Source organism: Rutilus rutilus (assembly GCF_951802725.1).
Source record: "Rutilus rutilus genome assembly, chromosome: 17".
NCBI classification, from domain to species: Eukaryota; Metazoa; Chordata; class Actinopteri; order Cypriniformes; family Leuciscidae; genus Rutilus; species Rutilus rutilus.
The window spans coordinates 35,410,486-35,432,058 of record NC_140230.1 but is presented as its reverse complement, the minus strand read 5'-3'; the positions used below and the strand labels follow the sequence as shown (position 1 = coordinate 35,432,058).

General features: G+C 37.9%; 1 protein-coding gene across 1 annotated transcript in view; it reads left to right on the top strand.

Moving 5' to 3' along the window:
- The first annotated feature begins 20,496 nt into the window (after window positions 1-20,496).
- Window positions 20,497-21,573, top strand: part of ube2e2 (ubiquitin-conjugating enzyme E2E 2) — a 39,050-nt gene continuing 37,973 nt past the window's right edge. Inside the window, exon 1 of the mRNA XM_084385070.1 lies at window positions 20,497-20,697. The gene's annotated coding sequence lies outside the window, so the exon portion shown is untranslated. The remainder of the gene's footprint in view (window positions 20,698-21,573) is intronic.

Genomic DNA, 21,573 nt, shown 5'->3' with positions numbered 1-21,573 from the left:
AGCTGTGTTGTGTGTTTACCTGTGTCAGCTGTGTTGTGTATTTACCTGTGTCAGCTGTGTTGTGTGTTTACCTGTGTCAGCTGTGTGTGTTTACCTGTGTCAGCTGTGTTGTGTATTTACCTGTGTCAGCTGTGTTGTCGATGCCTCGAGAGAAAAGAAAGTGCAGAGCGCGAAAGCAAAGCGACTGAAGGATTGCCGTAAAGCAGTATCTCTGGTCGTACGATGTGTATGACGTCACTGACATTTTAAAAGACTTTGACTCTAAAAAATCTAACACCCAGCAATGTGTAATTTCTTTGCATCTCCTTTTGAATACACCATTCAAATTACTAGACAAAAGATTATATCCTGGGAAAAGTGTATTTTGAGGGGTATAGCGCCATAGACCTCCATTCATTCTGCACTCGTCCTGTGAGCGCCCTCATGTGGAGCCAGAGTGGAACTGCAACCAGTTCAGAAGCCGGAAGTTTACTGAGAGTGGAAGTTCTCCCCTTATTAGACATTCTCTGCCACAGTAGATCTTCTGTTGGTTCGGACCAGACGGGATAGCCTTCATTACTCATTACTTAATTGCTCTCGTGCATCAAACCTGTCGCGTGTCGGTTTATGGGTTGTTCCTCCTCGGACAACTTTTGGTAAATTCTCCCCACTGATGACCGGGAGTGACACACAAGCCTTGCCCTTTCAGTGATACTCTTACCCAGTTGTCAAAGTCCCTCAGATCTTTATTCCTGGCCCATTTCTCCTGCATTCAACTAGCGGTGGAACGGATCTCAGATGATCGTACGAACCAGGCCCCGTGTGATTCGCGGATTAACTGCTAAATTTAACCATCACAGAATGAAAGTTTATCATTTGGACGTGTTTTGTCTTGTCAATTTACACATTCAAGCAATTTTAAACGCAGAAGAAGAGGCGAACATCGGGACTCGTGCATTATCTGTGCGCACAACAGCACGCAGAGAGAGAGAGAGAGAGAGCTCTTGAACACCAGATTGATTCCTCTTTCACGTTTCCTTGCCCTTGAACGGACACATAAACAGACTTATGGCAACATACCCGTCTAAAATGCCTGTCTCATCAACTATTCTCTCATTTATGTCATAAATGAACAGTTGAGAAAGAAACCGGATGTTTGTCAGTTTTTTCAGTCCGCGCAGTCGGTCTTAAAGTGACAGCAGCCTAATAAGCCTAATAGCTTTTGCTGATCCGAAAAATTATCCGATCTGTGGCTCAAAACCCGTAAATGATCCCAACCGTGAATTTTGTGATCCGTTCCACCACTACATTCAACACATAGGCTGCGTCCGATAACGTATAGCTGACTTGTTGCCTTGCTGCCTTATAGCCAATGACCTTGCAGCGTTTGTGCACATGTTTGTGCACATTTGAAGTGAAAGAAAACAAGTGAAGATTTAATTAATTTCTCACTCGAAATGACAAAACGTTGGTCAAAAACGTACATTTACACACAAACTGACCAGCAACTGCAACTTTCAGACGCCATTGTTCTTTATTTAGCTCAACTGTCACAGAATGGAAAGCACAGGATTGTGGGATATCAAAGGCAGGGAAGGATTCATCTATGCTGCCTTCGAAAATCGATCAGATGAAGGTTATCAGACAGTAAGTGAAGTGAACATTGGATTCGGACGTGCCTTGATGCCTTCTTGGAATGAGTTCTCCGAAGGCAGCATTTTTAAAGTCTCCCTGTGGAGAAAAGTAAGTTTTTAATGCTGTTTATATGTCTATGTGGTGTTTTTTTTACTAAAAAGCACCATGATATTAGAATGGGTCATTGATTTTATTAACTAAAACTAAAACTAAAACGATTAAAAATCAGTAATTGAGCAAAACATTTTTTATCTAAATTTAAAATGAACACTGAAATTATGAAAACATTTATATTAAAAATGTTATCTAAAATTTGTCTGGACGTGTACCATGATAATGCCATTTATTTTTTTATATAAACAATATCTATTTTCCTATTTTGATCCTCAACCAGTGGATCTCTGAGCTGAGTGAGTGAGTGGAGGCGGGGCTCATTTGCATATTCATAGAACGGCATATACTAAATGAGGCGAGGGTGTCGAGTTACATTCAAGATATTTTAAGGCATAACGTTTTTTTTTCAAGGAAAGCACTTTTAAATATATAATTTTGGTGATCAAATATGAGTTTCAAGGGATAAAAATATTGACTACAGGGGGTTTTCAGACGCAGCCATAGATTACGAGAACTGATTTGCTTTCCATCTAATCAAACCCAGACCTTAATATGAAGCCTTGTTAGGAGATGATCAATGATATTCGCTGGTCATAATATTTTGGCTGATCAGTGTATATGTATAATGTATTTATACATTACACTGGGTCAATATGGGCGATATGGCCTAAAAATAAAATCTCCGATTTTATTTTTTTTTATTCGATTTACGATTTTTTTCCGATTTTCCCCCCTACTTATTAAGGAAAGCAATAAACACATGTACTATTAATAAACTGTACATTGTTAATTTGTTAACCATTGTTAATGTTAATTTCAACATTTAGGCTAGGCTACTAATAGCCTACATTAGGCTATTGAAGTGTTTTTTTATTTTCTTTTATTTGTTAACATAAAAAAACACTTCAATAGCCTAATGTAGGCTATTAGTAGCCTAGCCTAAATGTTGAAATTAACATTAACAATGGTTAACAAATTAACAATGTACAGTTTATTAATAGTAGCTACATGTTAACTAATGTAGTTAACTAGAATTTAATAAATGGAACATTATTGTAAAGTGTTACCGATTTGTTATACACCGATTCAGACGTCTCGTGAGTTCAGTGTTAGACAGATCAGTTGTTTTAACCATTCATTCAAGTGAATCGGTTCAAATGAGTCATTAGTTCGCGAATCGGACATGACGGTTGCCAACCGCCAAGTTGTGTGATTATCCCGGCAGTTTATTTTTTAGCACAATTCACACTCCGCTGTAATTCAGGAGAAAAAAAATCTCCTTTTTCTATCATGTCAATTGATTTTGATTAATATGCGCGAGGGAGAGAGAGCAAGACAGCGCTCGTGTTGTTTGAAGACGTGAGAGTGCGCGCGCGCGCGACCGGGGCTCTCTCTCTCATGCTTATATATCAGCGCACATAAGGTACACACTGTGAAGTAATTTGCAAACGTTTTTTTTTAGAGAAATTAAAACAGGTCGCACCACAACCATTATTTGCACTCGCACAAATGCTCCCAAATATATTTTTAGGTCGCACAGACTAAATTTCAGGAGCATATGCGACCAAAATGATCATTACACAAAAACTCGATTTACTTATTTTTTAAATCGCCCGCAACAAAAAATTTCTAATTAATTAATTCAATCGATTTTTCGCCCAGGCCTAGGTCAAGTATTCAGTTTTTAATTACACTGAAATATATATCAGAGCTGCCAACTCTCACGCATTCACCGTGAGACACTTCTCACCGTGAGAACCGCATTCACGCATTCACCGCAATTGACACTTTTCACACGATCTCACGCCACACATCTATTTTCTCATGCACAGAAAGATCGCGAAGCAAAGACACGAATGAACATTGTTGAAAGAAACAGTACAACTTACCGAAATGTATATTCTTCATACATAATATCGACCAATCAGTGTTTTTTATCCGCGGAAAGGGGTCAATAAAACAGCTGGAGAACAATTATGTCACATAACATTTAGGCCTACCTCAGGAAAGCCATTTAATGACCATAATATAGGCTAAATATTTTGCTAAATATGTGTACTATATTACATATTTATCATATTTGTACTTATATCATTAAATAAAGTTGTTATTATAATAAAAAACGCATTATATTTAATAATTTGAGTTATTTTTAACCTTATATAATACTACCAGCTGATAGGGCTGTCTGTATGTTTACAGCATTAGGTCAGATTTATTTATTTTTCTTGAGAAAAATTAACGCCTATCTTGTGTACATACAATATTTATCCAAATGAGTCAATATTAAATCAAATCACAAGAATTGAATTGAATTGAAATCGTGAAATTTGTTTCAAGCAATAATAAAAAAAAGTAGCTTACCAGCAATTGTAAACATTGTAACATGTTGTCACTAAACCTAATAAAATTCAGTTTAGTTACTAAAATGTTTTGACAATCACAATACACTTATTGTGATGCAAGATATATATATTTTTTTTACATCCCCCCAATCGCTCCCACCCCCCTCCTCCTCCCAAATCTCACTCCAAGCAAAACTCAAAAGTTGGCAGCATTGTCATATATATGCGTCTAAAGGCAGTAGGCGGCATAGGTTTTGGAACAGAGCCATAGAGACATATATGATGCACAATATGAGAGGTAACCGTGGTGTATACACTATATCTTCAGCTATTAGGATTTCCAATGTCCACTTTTGACTGCATTTCATTCTTATAAGCATGTCAAATCCATGGACGAGAATGAGATCTTGGCCTACGTCAATAAATAGCGCAGTGAAATGTCAGCAGAGCCCTCATGTGACCCTGAAACAGGAATCTGTTGGTGTTCTGACTCCATCAGCAAACCATTCTCACGTTATTGGACTTGTGCTGGACTGTAAAATAAATGCCCCCATTTTGAGCAAAATGAGATTTCTGTTTATATATTTTTTTATTTTTTTTCAAATCCATTCTTCACTTTGAGCACAGGCCGGCTGATGGCTTTACTTGGTGGAGAAGAAAATAACAGTTGCCAATCAGTTTACAGAAGTCATGCAATGAAATGGGTTTTAAAAGAGTAAAAGCTGCAAGTGCACTACTGCTGTACCTGAGCTGCAGTTTAAGCATTTGGAGAGTGGCATAATGAGGCCATTATTTTAAATTAGATTTCCTTTTTTATTCCTGCATTTAGTTGCGATTTGGTCATGTGAAAGTTCAAAAGGCAAGACAGATGGATTATAGCTGTGCAACAGTGATGCATTTTCATCTGCTTCCATCGAACAGACTCAACAAAAGCAAATACACATTTTGGAAAGTTGTTGAGTTTTAATTTAGTGAAGAGAATCATGACTTTGGCTCCGATGCGCTACTGCTCTCTGCTGGATAAACATTACACTGTCTCTAAAATGTCCTTTTTAGTTTTAAATGACAATCCCCCCGGAAAAAAGAAAGTTCCTTAGAAATGCTGAATATCAAAACACAATATAAAAGCTTGTTTCATTTATTTTTAAGAAATGCTGTTATTGTGCCGCTTTATTGTCTTTCATTAATGTGATAAACTACACCTGTTGTAATTGAAGATTGACTATTTTAACCAATATTTGTGCGTTCCATGTATTTTTGCAGCAAAGTCACTTACTTTGATATCTTATATTTCAATAATATTTTCAATATTCCAATGAAATACAGTTGTATGCAGTAGTACCATTTCAGTCCGTCTCTAACTTTTGTTAAAAAAGGAAAGTCTTGATAAAAAAAAAAAAATATATATATATATATATATATTATAATGAAATTACATTTTATCTTTAATCAAAACATTTATTCAGGTCATGTTTTTAAGTAACATATTGGAATTCATATTATACGTTGAAATCACTTTACCTTAAACACTGGAATCCTGCAAAACTGAAAAGTGAAAATATTGCACATATTCCTCTATTTCACACTCACCAGAGCAGAAATGAGATGCTCCGTCACGGTAACAGCACATAAAAAAGCCATTTCAAAACAAACAAACGTATGCCTGGATAAAATAATGGTTTCACTCTAGGCTTTACTGAAACAATCATGAAACAATAATGAATCAGAGGACAAAAAGTTAAAAATCCTCAGTGCCACTGCAACCAATTTGTGTGAAAACTACATGAATCATTTTTGTTGACAACTAACTGGGCAGTGGATCTGTAGTTCCCAGCATGCTTTGCAAGGGACTGCATTAGGAGGGTAAATTTAGGGATTAAAGTGTTATTTTAGGTGTTTTTCTGTAAATGGAAAGATGTTGTTAGGTAATGTTAGTGTTTAATATTCAGTTATCTTAGAAACTTAGAGAACTTTCTGTAATGTTTTTGAATTTTGTTACCATTATGCAGAATGGGAATAATGGGAATTACATAAAAACTCTTTTTTATTTTAAGGTCTGATTAATTTATGCAAGATTCTTAAAAATAGGCTTCATTTTTTTGCAAAATGTTCTTTCTTATTGTGCATAATTTGTGGGGTGCAACGTGACCCTGTGGACTAAATTATATTAATTATATGTGACCCTGGACCACAAAACCAGTCACATGGGTCAGTTTTCTGAAATTGAGATGTATACATCATATGAAAGCTGAATAAATAAGCTTTCCATTGATGTTTGGTTTGGTAGGACAATATTTGGTCGAGATACAATCTGAGGATGCAAAAAAAATTTCAATTTTCAATTTTCAATTTTCATGTTCATTTATGTTCACGATTGTGCTGCATTCACTCACAAAAAAAAAAAAAAAGTTTTATATATTTATGTTAGGAAATTTACAAAATATCTTCATGGATCATGATCTTTACTTAATATCCTAATGATTTCTGGCATAAAAGAAAAATCGATAATTTTGACCCATACAATGGCTATGTTGTTGGCTATTGCCACAGATATACCCCTGCGACATATGACTGGTTTTGTGGTCCAGGGTCACATATTTGGGAATAAATTATATTTGATTAACATATTTGTCAATATTGTCAAGATGTTAGAAAGGCTGCAAAAGGCTTTCAAACCCGAACGCTCAACATGATTGACAGGCGGAAAGTGCCTCAAACTCCTCTGATTGGCTGAACAATAATGTCAGAGCGTCAGGTTGAGCTTTAGAGAGTCTCGTTCTGTCACAGACAGGTGTGATTTCTCAGGACACATATTTCACTGGCTCCTGTCAGGCAAGTATAGGTACATTTTCTGCAGGCTGATCCATAAAAAACTCCCTTCCAGCACTTTCATGTTGGAGTTGTTTGGGGGAGGAAGAGGCATTATCTCATAAAATCAAGTAACAGCGACAGCAGTGACAGATTCATTCCTCCCGAGAGACAACAGAGCAAAGTCTCCCTGGTAAGAAGCTTTCATTTCTCTTTCCAAAGAGCCACATTACCGTCAACGCCTGCTTTTATCCTGCAGACGAGAGAAACAAGCTCCCGCTGATGTGTTTGTCTTGAGTTCAAGCGTTTGTCGCCACTCAATCAAAGCCTGTGCGCCAGTCACTATTAAACTGAGAATGACTTTTATGTTACAATTGATTTTTTTGTGAACTGAATTTGAATTGAAGTGGCCAATCAGGATTCAGAACTGTGCAGATTAGAATTTAAGGAAGTAGAATTAAAATGGAATAAATTCAAATAAATAAAAGTGCACTATCATTTTAAATAACACTTTTTACAATAATAACTTAATTTTATACTATAATTTACCCTTATACTTGCTATTTAATACACAACATATATATGGCTATTCCAGATTATATTCAGAATTAATGTTTAAAAATAATTAGCCTATAGATTAAGGTATATGTATCTTACATTTTGTTGCAAAACAAATAATGACATTATTAATTTTAACTAATTAAGTGCATTTATTCCCTGATATGCAGAATATATTAAAGAACTGATTATGCATTTAGTTTACTTTGGTCAATCTCTTATATTAAGTTTAAATCTCAAGTTTAATACTGTCAAAAAGTTTACTAATATTAATGTCCACCACATGGTTTTCACATACATTTATAATATGAATATAAATATTGACAAAGAAATTTGAATTTATTTAATTATATACTGTATCTATAAATATATAATAAATAATAATAAAAAAATATATATATATTCATTTATTTAATTCATAAAAATTGTATCTATTCAATTTAAAATAATTTAATATAATATAATATATGTATTCATTTAAATATATTTAGTAATTTATTCATTAATTATATATAAATAATTTCATATATGTATTAATTTATTTAATAAATTATGTATGCATATATATATATAATTTCATATATGTATTAATGTATTTAATAAATGATGTATGCATATATATATATGACAGTGTTGTAGACGGTGTGAAACACGGGAAGACGCCTAATGACTCAATCACACCGGATAAACCTGCAAACAAGAGGAATCAGACTCTGACAGTGTTAGAGCGCCACCTTGTGTTCCAGTCGCATAATAAAACCATTTCAATTTGATCCGTAGCCACCTTTTTCCCACATCTAATGACGCTTTGCGTGAGTAACTTTGGTTAAACTGTAAACAATCAGTGAAAGGTGACGCAATTATCAGCATTTTCAAAAACTGGGTGTGAGATGACATTATTCTTCTCACCCTTCAACCATCGAACATTAAAAAGACATTTGTTAAGGAAAAGTGTAAAAGCATTATCAAATTACTTCAACAACAGACCATGAATAACCCCAAAATCTTGAGTGATAATATTTCAAAGTGACAATAAATATTGTATTTTCCTGCTTCAGAAACATTCCAGTAAACACTGCTAATATGGATTAGAAGTGAAAAGGGGAGACAGTTGCTTTTTTATAAAGCATGCGTGTGAAAACAAAACAAAGATTTTTAGTGCATTCCAGTGAATTAATCATGGAATATATAGTAAATTAAATTGGGAGAACAGACCACAAACAGAACGCATATGTTGTCTCTGTTTGATATAGTTTACAGCTCATTCAGTCACACTGCAGGATAAGGATTATATAGTGCAACCGTATGATTTGAAATGAATTGTTTCAGTGGAACTTCCCTAAAGTTCCTCCCATAATCTAAAGGGCAACTCGTCAGGAAAAAGAAGGATAGGCTATACGAATAAATCTGATGTTGAGTGCATTACCCATATTCATTTTGTGCTGCTTTTTGTGCTTTTGAATTCTTTTAATAAAAAGCACCATGATATTAGAATGGGTCATTGATTTTATTAACTAAAACTAAACATTTTTTTATCTAAATTTAAAATGAACACTGAAATTATGAAAACATTTATATTTAAAATTTTATATAAAAATTTTCTGGACGTGTACCATGATAATGCCATTTATTTTTTTATATAAACAATATCGATATTTCTTCTCAATATCCTATTTTTTTTTGGGGGGGTGGGGGGGGGGGGGGGGGGGGGTGAACAGCACTTAAAGCTTTTAATGTTGTTTATATGTCTCAGTGTTTCCCCTACCATTATATAAGGGGGGCGCCCCGCCCTCCTAACGGCTCCCCCCGCCCCCCTTGGAGGTCAAGTAAATTTGATTTGATTTTCTTTATAGCGACAGATTACAATTTGTTATTTTATAAAAAAAAAAACCTAAATGGCCCTTAAGTAATATGTTATTTATCTTATTTCCACGATGGCATGTCTTTTCTGTCTGTGTTTACAATTATCCCAATGAGTGCGCACACTTACACACAAACAAACACTTGCGTCACATACAGTTGAGCACTAGCGGACAGAGAGCGCGCGGCTGGAAATGTGTCGCTGAACTGAAGATGGCAACACTCGCTCTACTGCGAGTAGCAGCCGGAGTAGCTCTCCTGCTCCAAGTCTAACGCCCGTTTCACATATATTTCGTTTGCGGTGAGTATTTTTTTTCCGTACCCATGTTAACAGAGCTTTCACACTGCACGAGGATGCAGTCCGTCGATGATCGATCTGTTCCAGTTGCGGTGCGTATACAGCAGTGCAGAGATCGTTTCTGCACCGAGTCTATTTCTGCTGTGCTGCAAACGCTGAATTAAAGTGACAGCGCATGTTTCGTGGTCAAAATGAACACCGATTGACCTGAAAATGTAGTAATTTCACCATAAGTGCGATTAATTAAATAAAATGTAGTAATCTCACCATAAATTTATTTAATTAATTACTACTTTTTTCACTTTAAGACTGAGTTAAAGCAAGGAAAACTACAATTTACCTCAACAAGGCGACATAATGAACAACACTCGTCTTATTCGTGGAGGTGGAAAAACAAGTTCTTTGTGACATGCAAGATTTATTGTATTAAAATTTAAATACAAAAGATTTTAATATAAGTACATGGTTAAATATTTTACCACTTGCTTGAGAAACTTAATATATAATTATATAGAAGTAATGTATTGAATAATACATTGTTTAAATTGTGTTTACGTGAACGCGCGTTCACAGCAGTGGTGCGTCTGACAGGATTATTCTCTCCAATAAATGCATCATAGAAATAAAAACTTCTCATAAAAAAAGCCCATTTAAAATGTATATATATATTGGTTAGTATTTATAAATCTTTTTTTAGTTGTTAGTTAAAAAATAAAACTATTTAAGCTCTGGTCCATTAATATTAACAAATACTTCTATAAATTTAACAAAGGTTATTTGCAAAAGTCAATTTTAAAAAGTTTAATTTAAATATGTTTATTTCTTTTTTTAAAGAGATATCTTATGTTAACATTTTTTAACTTTTACAAACCATTACCCTCCCAGACAACCAATTTATGTGACAGATAGATAGATAGATAGAGATAGATAGATAGATAGAGATAGATAGATAGATAGCGTCTGTGTCAATTTTCCCCAAACCAACCAACCCCCCCCCCCCCCCCCCCCCCCAAACCTGTAAACCTAGGGGAAACACTATATGGTGCTTTTAATATGCTTTAAAGGGGTAATATAATGGTACATGCACTTTTACAAGTTGATTGTACTGAAGTGTGTGTTGGCAGTGCCTGTACACAACCATCATAAAATGATAAAAATCCATCCAGTGTTTTTTTTTTTTTAATCTTCTTATATGTTTCCCCCGTCTCAAATCAAGCCGTTCGACCATGTGACATCACAAGGTCGGACGCCCCTCCCATGATTGTTGATTGACAGCAGCGTTTCAACACAGACCCGCCCTCGCTCGTGAGCGAGCTGTCAATCATAGTCCGCGCGGACTGGCGCGGTCATTGTTGATACGCTGGAGCACTGTCTATGAGCAGAATGGCGTCTAAGCGATTGTGGTGTTCTTGGGTGTAATAACGAACACAGCATCATTTTGATGTTCCTAAATCTGAACCGCTGAAGACGCAGTGGCTGAGTTTTGTTTTCGAAGGGAATATTCCCCACGATCAACGTCAATGCTTTCATGTTTGCGCGAATCATTTCACACACCAGACTGCTTTACAAAGGAGGGTCAGTAACGTTATAAAGCTGGTTTTGCTAAGAAGCTGCTCCTGAAAAAAGGATCGGTACCAACTATTCATGTTCCTGCTGCACCTCCAGAAGAAGAAGTGAGTGTAACGTTTTATTAACCTTTATATTAATATTTATATTAATCTTTGCTAATCGCTTGCTGCACGCTTCATGATGAATGCGGCTAAGGTTTACACTCAGGGTACATTACGGCATGTTTTCTATGTACGACGTTCTCAATATTATTCATAATCCCACGTTTATAATGAACAATGCGTTATGGTTATTGTGTTATTACAATATGTGTCCGCACAGAACAGAGGGGCGGGGTGAGCAAAGCTCATTATCATTTAAAGACACATGCACTTAAATGCCGTGCTGAAAACAGAGCTGGTTTTGACCAGGTAAAATGAGTGTTTTCTTACAATACTAATGAGAATTTTTAATTAAAGTATATTACAAACTTTTAATTTAGACCCTAAAGAATCATATTAGCTTGTACAAAAATGGCATTATATGACCCCTTTAAGACAAACCATGTGCACATTCATAAGTCGACACCATTGCTGAGTATTTTCTCCTTAAAACTGCAGTGAACCAAAGACAGTCTCAAACACACGCTTTGAAATCGCTGGTGTTTCTGACGTCACAAACTACCTTGTAACCAATCAGATCAACGTGTGATCGTCAACCAGTGGATCTCTGAGCTGAGTGAGTGAGTGGAGGCAGGGCTCATTTGCATATTCATAGAATCACGTATACTAAACGAGTGTAGAGTTACATTCAAGCTATTTTAAGGCATGCAGATATTTTTTTTCAAGGAAAAAACGTTAAAATATGTAATTTTGATGATCAAATATGAGTTTTAAGGGATAACATTATTGACTACAGGGGGACTTTAATGAACAAAGGTATCTTTTATAAAATTGCTTTTGCCATTGTTTTGTAAAAATCAAAAAAGCCACTTAGAGCTCTGGTAAAATGACTGTAATGCACAGCCTCGAGTGCTTGAAATTTCCACAGTGATTTCTCATTAAGCCTTACTTGTGTTTCCAGACTCACTGACTCCAGCGCAGGTAAATGCATCTGTGCCACTGCAAACTAACAAAAACCATTCAAGATTATTGTAATACTCATTAACGTACTCTTTATGGCTTTGTTCAGTCATTACACAAAGTAAACATTTAAACATTTTCTACACCGTAAAGCCATTGCATTGTGAAAGGCAGGCATTTTCCTTTGTCCGTAGGGTCTGGAACAATCTCAAATGAGCACATTACCCGCAAAACGCCTCAGGAGACTCTCTTAATACAGGTCTCTTTGTACATGACTGAACACATAAGCCCCATGAAATCCGCTCTCTGGTATTTTTAATAGAAACATGGGCGTTCTTATTTTGGCAGAGGTTTATGGCTGGGGTTGAGGACGCATGTTAAAATAAATATCAAGCTTCTCCTCACATGGCTTTGTTTGAGAGAAATAAAAGATGATATCCATTAATTGCTCCCTGCTTTGTTCGTCATTTCCATGCATTTGCTAATAAAGTTTACAGAAGGTGTGTGTAGGTTTGTCCTCTTCTCACCCAGCTGCAAATCTAAAACCTTCCTCACCAAGGCGTGTCTAATAAAAGCCAGTGCTGTAATACGTCCCATAGTTTCCCAGTATCAATGAGTCAATGATGGAGGTGAACAGGCCTTTGAGTTCCACTTACCGTCACCGTACAAGGAACTGTATGGAAACGTAACTCACCATCATGATCCAAACACGTGTGACTTTCCTTTCGCCGTTGAACATAGGAAGGAGATATTTTGCAGAATGTCGATCTGCTCTTTTTTCTCTCAAATGCATGAGGTCGCCTGTCAAGCTCCTAAAAGGACAAAAAAACAAAAAAAAAACACCATAGAATTCTCATAAATGCTGTCTATACAATTCATGCTCTATATTCCATATATGAAGTCAAACAATAACTGTGTGTGAGAACAAGACTAAAATGTAAACTGTTAATTCTTCACTTTTTTGCAATACTTGCATCAAACCAGACAAGTGTCATGATTAAATATGCAATGCAAACGATATATATATATATATATATATTAGTGCTGTCAAACGATTAAAATATTTAATCGCGATTAATCGCATTAATGTCATAGTTAACTCGCGATTAATCGCACATTTTTATCTATTCTAAATGTCTCTTGATTTCTTTTTGTCCCATTATTTTGTTCTCATTTTAATGCTCTTATCAACATGGAAAAGTGGATCGGCTTGCTTTGTGCAAATGTTTTTTATTGAAAACAACATTGGCATATACTGTAGTGTTCAATTTCACACTAACATTCTCACTTGGAGCAAATAATCTCTCACACAATGTAACACTGTCCATCAATAAAAGGGTGAAAGAAATACTGACGAGGTCCTGATATTGACGAGGGGGTGGAGAATTCGCATCAGCGGTGTGTGTGCTTGGCCATCAAGTGGTATTTCAGACTGGACGTGCTGCGATGATAGCTCAGTTCACAACGACAAAACACACAGATCACTTTGGTCTTGTCAATTGAACCATTTGGCCACTTTTTTTAAATTAAACTTTCCATTCAGAATCTTATTGGCATCCATTTCGACGTCTCACGCTGATCATTCATTCACTCAAAACGTAACGTTAAAGGGGGTCGCACACTGGATTCTCTATGAGTGTACACACACCGGCGGCGCCATTCGGCGTTTTTTTTTGCTGGCCATAACTGAGAAAGTGCGCGTCCGATGTGGTTTTACTAACGTTACTAGTTGTTGCAAAAGCATGTGAAAAAAACGACAAAGTTTGCTAGGCGTTAATCGCGCGATAAAAAAATGTACGCCGTTAAAATGGGTTTGTGTTAACGCTGTTAATAACGCGTTTAACTGACAGCCCTAATATATATATTTATATATATATTGAGAACTCAGAGTAGAAGTTAATGAGAACCACCAATGAACAGAGAACAATCAGGAACTAAATACACTGAGATGATGAAAATATAAGATTAGCAGCTGTGGTGATTAACAGTGTCCATGGTAACTGATGATGGCAGGAAAACTAACGAACGGAACAGAAAGACTAAACAATGAAAACAAACCAAAACTAAGCATAATGGTTACAGAACGCCCCCCTCCGGGAAGAGGAGGTGGTTCAGGAGGCGGACGAGGGACTAGTGATTAACAAAGTCCCCGTGGAATGACCCAGGGTCGGCACTGAAGGGGGAAGGAGCCAGAGAAGTGAGGATGTAATGAGTGATTCTGGTGGTGGTCCAGAACCCAGTCAGGATGAAGGCCCACGGCGGAGTCGACGGATCGAGGAGCCAGGATGAAGTTTCGGCAGATGACAGACGGAGATGAAGCCGTAGTTAGTGGAGCCCGGGGGGAGACGGAGAGCAGATGGGGAAAACCGACACCAGCGGTCCTGGAGATTGAGGCGGAGCGAGTGTCCGAGGAGGAACCAGCGTGTCTGAGGACCGAGGCGGAGCCGGAGAGAAGGAGGAGTCTGTGGAGCTGAAGGGCTGGAGAGACTTGAAAGTCCGTGGTGCAGGCAGGGTGACGGCTGACAGAGGTGGAGCCGTAAGGACGACGGCATCTGGTGGAGCCGTAAGGACGACGGCATCTGGTGGAGCCGTAAAGGCGAAGGCATCTGGTGGAGCCGTAAGGATGACGGCATCTGGTGGAGACGTAAGGATGATGGCATCTGGTGGAGACGTAAAGACGAAGGCATCTGGTGGAGCCGTAAAGACGAAGGCATCTGGTGGAGCCGTGAGGACGACGGCATCCGGTGGAGCCGTGAGGACGACGACATCTTGTGGAGCTGTAAGGACTAAGGCATCTGGTGGAGCTGTGAAGACGACGATGCTCACCCAACTGGCCAATAGGAACGTGGCCCCGCCCATGACACAATTTTCACAGTGAAAGCAAAATCCTGACACGAGAGCAAGAAATTGCATCGAGAGCAAATAAAAGCGTTTTGAGAGAAACACTTGTTTTTTTTTTTGAGAAAATGTTTTCACACTGATAGCAAAAAAATATATATTTGAGAGTTTTTTTCAAAGTATTTTGAGAGAGATTTATTTTCTTGCATGTAATAAAGACACAATTCTAGCTCCATAACTGGCGGCTTCTCTTACTACAGTGGAAAAGAGTGATGGTGCGTTGTCCAAACTTTCTTTACAGTCTATTGGCAGAGCCGACAGATCGACTGGCTCGGAAGAAGCTGGTGACCGTAAGCTCGGAGGCTCATCCACATGCACAGCGATGGGAAGGTGAGGAGTTGGTGAGAAGCAGTGAAGGCAGGGATGACAGACTGACTGGATGAGGGAGAGGAGGCGAGAGAGGGAGAGTGGGTGGGGTCCGCGACGACAACACAATTACACAGGACGACGATATATTTATTTCCGTCCTCAGGATGAGACGTTAAACCGAGGTCCTGACTCTCTGTGATCATTAAAAATCCCAAGATGTCCTTCGGAAAAAGAGTAGGGGTTTAACCCCGGCATCCCAGCCAAATTTGCCCATTGCCCTCTATCCATCATGGCCTCCTAATCATCCCAATTTATATACTGTTTGGCTTCATCACTCTGTCTCTCCTCCACCAGTAAGCTGGTGTGTGGTGTGTGTTCTGGCATAATATGGCTGCCGTCGCATCATCCAGTTGGTGCTGCACACTGGTGGTGGTAGAGGAGATTCCCCCTTCCATATGTAAAGTGCTTTGAGTACCTAGAAAAGAATTATATAAATGTAACAATTATGTATTATTATTTATATTGCTTGGCAGGACAAGCGGTGATGAAGACAATATCGGGCGGGGTTGGGTGGGTTGCACAATCTCTGTCTCCCAATCAACAGCCAAACCTCAATGTCCATCTCCTCTAACGCTCCCTTTGTCACGGATGTTGCCGGCTCACACACCTGGTCAGACTCATGTTGGGGCTCAGGATCATTCATGGGCACAGGCTCAGGGTCCGAAAAGCAAAAGCTTGTCATCCGTGGGCGACGTTTGGCTGGGTTTGGGGGTTGCTGATGCAGGTGTGGATTGGGGTTGCATGCTCTCCGTCCCCTCCGTCATGTCTCGTTGGTCGAGCGGCTGGTGGTTATTCGCCCCAATACAATATAGTGATTTAAGTGTCCCGTCATCAAAGGCAGTCTGTTGGGCGAGTGTGCAAAAATGAATGGAATATTCCAAAAAGGAAAGCCCTTCCTAACGCAGCGAACATTGCTGCATAATCCATATCTGGTCGGTTTTTCTGTCACGTTATCTAAGCGTGGGTAGAAAGGCAGGATGAAGAAGATTAATTAAAATAGACTTTAATAACAGAGAGTAAACATTAAAGTCCCCCTGTAGTCAATAATTGTATCCCTTAAAACTCATATTTGATCACCAAAATGACATATTTTAAAAAAAAATCCTAGACTTCTTAACATAGCTTGAATTCGATTTGATCTGATTTGATTTATTTAATTATATCAAGAATGCCTTAAACATAAAACAAAAGGCATCAAATACAATCGAGGATAAAAACACAATAAAGTCCAGGACTTATTTCCATTGTGGTCCCCTGCTTGAATGTAACTCGACACCCTTGCCTCATTTAGTATATCCGGTTCTATGAATATGCAAATGAGCCCCGCCTCCACTCACTCACTCAGCTCAGAGATCCACTGGTTGACGATCACACGTTGATCTGATTGGTTACAAGGTAGTTTGTGACGTCAGAAACACCAGCGATTTCAAACCGTGTTTTTGAGACGCGGAGAAAGGAGAAAGTACTCAGCAATGGTGTTGATAAAACTGATTGACTAAGGGGGGATTTTAAAAGTACATTGGTGAAGGCTTTGATGATTTTAAAGTAAAACATTTTAAACTATATGTAAAAAAAGAAGAAGAAATAAAATAAAACTAAGAGTAGGATATGTAAACAAATGCACTGATGTGTTGTTTCTTTACCTAACTGAACAATGGTTTGTACCACACATTGGTCAACATAACGTTGTTTTAATTGTGCTTTATAAATAAAACAAACAAACAAACAATGACGGACGAGTCAAGTCAAGTTTTATTTATAGAGCACAAGTTTAACACACAACCGTAGTTGATCCAAAGTGCTTTTCAATACAATAAAATAAATCAATAAAAATAAAAATTAATAAATAAATTATCGGGGTTCAAGCAATTAAGGCCTTTAAGGCCTTTAAGCACAAAACCATCAAAAGTTATTAAGTTTTATTTAGCAAGCATGTAACCACTGACATAATAGATGGAAAAGACCATTTACTGCCAATACAGGCAATGTACCATAGGAAATATATGGTTTTAAAGCTTTTTAACAGTTATAGCGCCACCTATGGTCCGATCTCCATGAAATTTTGCATGCTTGTTAAGGATGTTATGTCACATATGCTTTTAGTTGCTGTAGCGCCACCTATGGGCCAATCGGGGTCATACTCTGATAGGTTGTCCCCAAATTGAGGCCTACCATCTGGCCAGGTTTCACGTCTCTAGGCCTTACGGTTTGGCCTGCACGATGCGTTTTACGAATCCTTACAATTACAATAGGGTTTCAGCATTTCATGCTTGAACCCCTAATAAGAATGGAAGCTTTTTGCCATTTATAGTGCCACCTTTGGTCCGATCTGCATGAAACTCGGCATGCTTCTTCACCATGTTATGACACATATGCTCATCAATTTTGGTGAAGTTCTGAGTTTTCATTTGGGATTTATAGGCTTTTGAGTGTATTTTGCCACGCCCCTTTTCTAAATGACCCAGTTACAGCCACCCAAATGCAAAAGTTAAACTTTTTTTCCGATAATTATTGATCTAGAGAGTCCAGAGAATTGTCCTAGACTGGTCTGGTTCCGATCGGGCCAAAAACCAGTGACTAGTTCGCAAAAATAGTTTTCGGACAAAATGCGACATAGCGGAAAATGTTTCCTGCCTAAATCGAATTTGGAGATAGCCATTTTGTCCGCCTTGAGCCAGGGATCACAGTGGTGTAAGACACTCTAGGTCAAACGGTCTAAGAGTTATGAGCGATTATGTACCTCTGATAGGTTGTCCCCAAATTGAGGCCTACCATCTGGCCAGGTTACACGTGTCGTTTTACGAATCCTTACAATTACAATTGGGTTTCAGCATTTCATGCTTGAACCCCTAATAACGAGAAAAGGAGTAGAAAAAAAAACAGAAATGGAGATAAAAATCAAGCATCAAAATCATTCAATGTATATACATAACGTAGAACACCAACTAATTTAAAATACATACACAACATCACTCGAACGCAAGAGAGTAAAAATAGGCCTTTAAACTGGATTTAACAGCATCCAGTGATGGAGAGGCCCTGATGTTTGAAGGTAAACTGCAGAGAAAGCTGGATCACCAGAAGGGTGAAGGGAAGGGTAGTCGCTGCGACTAGCGTTTACACCCTCCATTAGCATGACAAAGGCACTCTGCACAGAGTGTGGCCCTGACCTTCAGCCCTGACAGGGTGTGAGAGCGGAAGTGCTGAGACTGAAGCCTCCTCTATTCTCACACACACTCACGGGTCCCCGGCTGCCATATTATCATGCTGATCTGATGGACGCCCCTGAGCAACACAAAGCCCCGGAGCAACAGAGAGAGACCCGATTTCATCATTCAACAGGCCTCAAGTGGCTAGAGCGATGAAAAGCACACTGTAAATACAGTCGTTCGCAGGCTGCAGGTCATTATTATGCAATCGTCTGGAAATCTAGGCGTTGAAATTGATTGTCACAATAAAGCAAAATTAAATAGTAGTCTGCTTTAATGGTCACAGGCTAACAAATCAGATGAAGATTTTTTTTTATAGATATCTGATAATATACAGTGCCTGACATCACAATCAAAATCCTTTGTGTGTGTGCGTGTGTGTGTGTGCGCCATTATAACCTAAAATAATCAGATAAGCAACATTTATCATGCAACTCTTTGTTCAGAAAGTTCAATTGAAGCTCGAGATGCTCTTTTTTTGTGGATCATCTCAAATCACGCTGGAGAACATGATCATCATGTTTTGTCTGTCACTAAAGAGAAATGTTTGTACCGTTCAGACCGTCTCGTTTGTTTTCCTCTCAGGTTGCTCTTTTTCAGCTTCCACTTGAGCTTGTAAAACCCTGCAAAGACAATGGAGACTCTGAGCCCAAACCAAGTGAAATGAAATGGACAGATTAAGTGACATGAAATGATGGACAGGAATGAAAATGTGTTGGTGGTCTTTATCATACTAAATCCTCATCATTAGTAAAATTACACCCCACAGCAACATCTAAATGGGGACTTACCATAGATTTGCTTGGTAGAATAACAAAAACAGATTAATAGTACAATAAACAACCCTTCATTTATTTAATAAAAATAACCATTTTTTTCTTAGTGTGAAGAATTGATCATTTAAATAATCTTAAAGAACCTTTTTTTTCCAGTTTAAAGAACCTTTTGTGTTTGAAAGATTTTATGGACATTAAAGGTTATTCATGGGAACAATGATGCCGATAAAGAATTTTTATTTTTTCAAGAGTGTATGATCCTTGATGATGATCCTGTATGATGATAAATTCATTACAAATTGGCTATGACAGCATTTATCATACAAGTAACCATGCTATTCTAACAGCATCAACAATTGTAATTTTTGCTAGTAATATAGTGAAACTTCTTTTCAACTAGTATGAGTTAAAATAATTAATTACAATATAAAAATGAGTGTCAAATTGATTAATTGCGATTAATCGCATCTAACATAAAAGTTTGTTTATAATATATATGTGTATATATATATATATATATATATATATATGTGTGTGTGTGCGTGTGTGTGTGTGTGTGTATGTGTGTGTATAGCCTATAATATATATATATATATAATATGTGTGTGTGTATTATATATTTAAATGAATATATATATATATATATATATATATATATATATATATATAAAAAATCATGGAACCTTACTGTTACTAATGTTTATTATATTAGTAACATTAATAATATTTACTAATAGGCTATTGACTGTTGGTAAGATCATAGTAAATAATATGGTATCTCCTTCAAATAGTACAGTCAATTTGTTTTCTTTATTTTGTGATGAATGTGGCTGTTACCGCAGTTTTACAATGTTATCGTGAAGGGAATTACTTTTTACTCATGGCACGTATTGTTTTAATGTCCAATAGTTTAATTTTACATTTCATTAAACTAGTTTATGAAGCCTCTTTATTAGAGGGATATACTAGATAAGCGAGGAAACGTTACAAATATTTCCTCTCACACACGGACGCGAAAGCGCACGCGCTGCGCGTGCACTACCAAGTCGAGAGCGCGCGTAGAGGCGGTCCGGCTGCTTCAGTTTCTGTAATCGCTTTTTTTCTGCTACCTTCAGTTAAATAGCGACGAGACGAGAACGAGCGGACGGCCCGACTCTGACTACACGGTATCATCCAGAAAAAGCGAATCGGGACGCCACATCGACGGCCGCTCGGCAGGTAAATATCCTCGCATGTCCGTCAGAGCCCTTCGACCGTGCGGGAAAACTCGCTAAATGTCCCGCAAAAGTGGTTGTTTTCCCCCCTCGGTGTGCGGGGATGTGCGGGACGAGGCTTCTTCCTTTGTGCCGAGGCAGTTGTTCATCGTGGTCATCATGGGTGAATCGCTACATTGTTTTTCCCTCACGTTTTGGAAAATATCCCCGCGGAAGCTCGATGCGGTTCGACGGGTGCGTTCGATCGGCGTGTGTTTTGTTGCGGGATCGAGAGGCGCTCGCGGCCTCCCGCAGAAATAGACGCTCCTGAATAACGCGCGCGTGCAGATGCGGCAACAGCGGGGTTTCTGTCTGACAGATGCTTCAATGATCTCCTTCACAGTGTAGTATACACTAGCTATACACTGTCTATGTGTACTTAAAATGGAGAAAGCCCTTGATAATGTGCTGACAGCGTTCTGTTGTTCTGTTAGATGGAAAATGTGTGTATAATTGCAAAGTAGCCTACATATTTATGTATATTTGTGTATTTTGTCAGTAAAATATACACCCTTAAAGGTTATGTTTGTGGACTTAAAACGCTATCCTTATATTGTAATTTGGTGGTGCCTTATGTAAATATACAAAATACACTGGTCAAGACACACCAAAAAAAGTCGCTTGTTGGATTTAAACATGCAAATGGCTTAAGAGTCTATGATTGGATCGTTATTGCAGTGATTAGCAGCATGTTTGGTAACAGTTCCTCTAAATCTAATTGCTTTTGACAAGAATTGATGGGAATAAATGTTATTTCCATCAATTTTTGGTCAATATCTTGAATTGCCAATGCAAGAGTCCAGCACTGTGTAAAGTCTCCTCCAGCACATCCCAAACGCTT